This window comes from Lissotriton helveticus, chromosome 1_1, assembly GCF_964261635.1.
Source record: "Lissotriton helveticus chromosome 1_1, aLisHel1.1, whole genome shotgun sequence".
In the NCBI taxonomy this organism is placed as follows: domain Eukaryota; kingdom Metazoa; phylum Chordata; class Amphibia; order Caudata; family Salamandridae; genus Lissotriton; species Lissotriton helveticus.
In genome coordinates, this window is record NC_136057.1 from 24,699,169 (window position 1) to 24,701,909 (window position 2,741).

Here is a 2,741-nt window from a genome sequence, read left to right on the forward strand (position 1 = left end):
ACCCTTTATGCCGGAACCACAGCCAAACTACAGACAAAACTCCAACGTATCCAAAATGCATCTGCCAGAATCATTCTAGACGTCCCCCGCAGAGCTCACATCTCCAGTCATCTGAAAGACCTCCACTGGCTCCCCGTCAACAAAAGAATTACGTTCCGTCTCCTCACCCATGCACACAAAGCACTATACGATCTAGGACCCGAATCCCTCAACACACGCCTTTCCTTCTACACCCCCACCCGCAAACTCCGTTCTTCCAACCAAGCACTAGCCGCTATACCACGCATCCACAGGTCCACCATGGGGGGAAGATCTTTCTCCTACCTTGCGGCCAAAACCTGGAACTCCCTCCCCACCCATCTCCGCCTTACTCAAAACCACCTCTCCTTCAGAAAACAACTCAAAACCTGGATATTTGATACATAACCACCCACCTCCCTCAAGCGCCTTGAGACCCTCTGGGTGAGTAGTGCGCTATATAAATGCCAAACTTGAACTTGAACTCTGATGAATGAGGTCCTCGCTGGTGGACATCTGGGTCGAGGGTGTGGATGGAAGATGTGAGCTCCCTCGGATGAACAAGGTCCTCCCGCATGGACATCTGAGTCGAGGGTGTGGATATGGATGATGCAGGTGAGCTCCCTCGGACAAATGAGGTCCTCCCTGGTGGACATCTGGGCCGAGAGTTCAAATTTGGAAGATGCGAGCTCCCTCGGATGAATGAGGTCCTCCCTGGTGAACTTCTGGGCCAAATGTGCGGATGGAAAATGTGAGCTCCCTCGGCTGAACGAGGTCCTCCCAGATGGACACTGGGCCGAGGGTGCGGATATGGATGATGTGAGCTCCCTTGGATGAATGAGGGACTCCTGGTTGGGCATCTGGGCCAAGAGTTCGGATATGGAAGATTTGATCTCCCTGGGATAAATGAGGTCCTCCCTGGTAGACATCTGGGCCGATGGTGCGGATATGGACGATGTAAGCTCCTTTGGATGAATGAGGTCCTCCTGGGTGGACATCTTGGGCGAGGGTGTGAATATGGAAGATGTGAGCTCCCTCGAATGAATGAGGTCCAACCTGGTAGACATCGGGGCCAAGGGTGCAGAGATGGAAGATGGGAGCTCCCTCGGATGAATGAGGTCCTCCCCGGTGGACATCTGGGCCGAGGGTGCGGATATGGAAGATGTGAGCTCCCTCGGATGAATGAGGTCTCTGCAGGGTGATTCTCTGTGTGGTGCTTCCTCCATCCTGGTATCTTTGTCACATGGATAGCAGATGCTCCTTTGCAATCACCCTCCTCATCTCTCCCATGGTATAAATCTTCTTTACTAGGGCCTGGCTTAAGTTATCGATTTGTGGTATAACAATGTTTTTGCACCCTAAGGTCGCCCGTTCAGTAGCGAACCCCAATTTTACACCTGGGTTGCTGTTGGGCTGTTGGGGTGAAGGGAGGTAGCCCCTGATATCTGGCCAGTCTTGCTGATGGGAGCTGAAGGGCCGGTGCTGAATGAGCCGTGACTGCCTTGATGTTTGCTGAGAGTGTCCTGCAGACTTCACTGGTGATCCTCTGCAGTTTGATGATCTCATTTCTCACAGATTTCCTCTCCAACATCCCTGTATCCCCCATCCTTCAGTACACCTGGGTGCTGCCTTGCCTGCCCCTCTTGGTACACCTGGCACATGCCAGAGCCTTTACTGCTTGTTGGCGCCTGAGGTTTAGTAAGACCGGTGCATTGGGTACCAGTTGGGCATGGTGCATCCCAGACTCCTGCAAGTGATGTGAGCACGTGTCTGTGCAGTGCTAGTCTGTGACAGCCCATGTCCCTGAGACAATCAGAATTTAATAACTGCTTCTTGACATGTCGTGTGCTCTTCCTTGAGTCTGACAAATGCAAAAAGAACAATTGATGGACAGAATGCAGAACAATGTCATACATTCACCCAGTACAGAGATCGGGGCCTAAATCCATAATTTTTTTGCTCACCACGCCATTCCAGTTTGGACCCAGCCATATGCAAATCAGTCTTGACCCTGCGCACCATGGGAACAGTCCAGCCCGAACTGCCAGGCCAGGTCCTCCCTGGACCGGAATCAAGCATCCCAGGACCGGTTTCGGGGTTTCAGCCCTCATCAGCCAGGATAGCTTGATTCCAGTGGCGTGGAGAGCCTGGGACTCACGTCTGAGCATACCTGTCCCACTCGGGGTGACAAATGCAAAAAGAACAATTGATGGACAGAATGCAGAACATTGTCAAACATTCACCCCAGTATGGATATCTGGGCCTAAATCCATTGTTTTTTGCTCCCCATGCCATTCCAGTTTGGACCCAGCCATATGCAAATTAGTCTTGACCCTGCGCCCAATGGGAACAGCCCCCGGGTCTGATGACATCCCCTGGGTCTTCAACAGACCTTGGCTTCTACACCGAGGCATTGATCCATGTAGGCGGACCTCTCCGCTGCATGTTTGCCGCTCTCTTTGCCTCCATGCCCAAGCCAGATTGTCTCCTGCTGTAAGTTCTTCCATCATTGGGCTGAAGAGCCTACAAGGGCTGTCTGCACAGACCTGGGGGCCTCAGCAGCAGAGGCAAAGAAACGTCTCCTGACAATATTGCAACAAATATTACAATATATTCCCACCCTGTGGTTATAGACTCATCAACGGAATCAAATTAAATAAACAAATCCTAATAAACACAAAACAAATTACAATTTAGACTAAACGCCTAACCAGTCTCAGCAA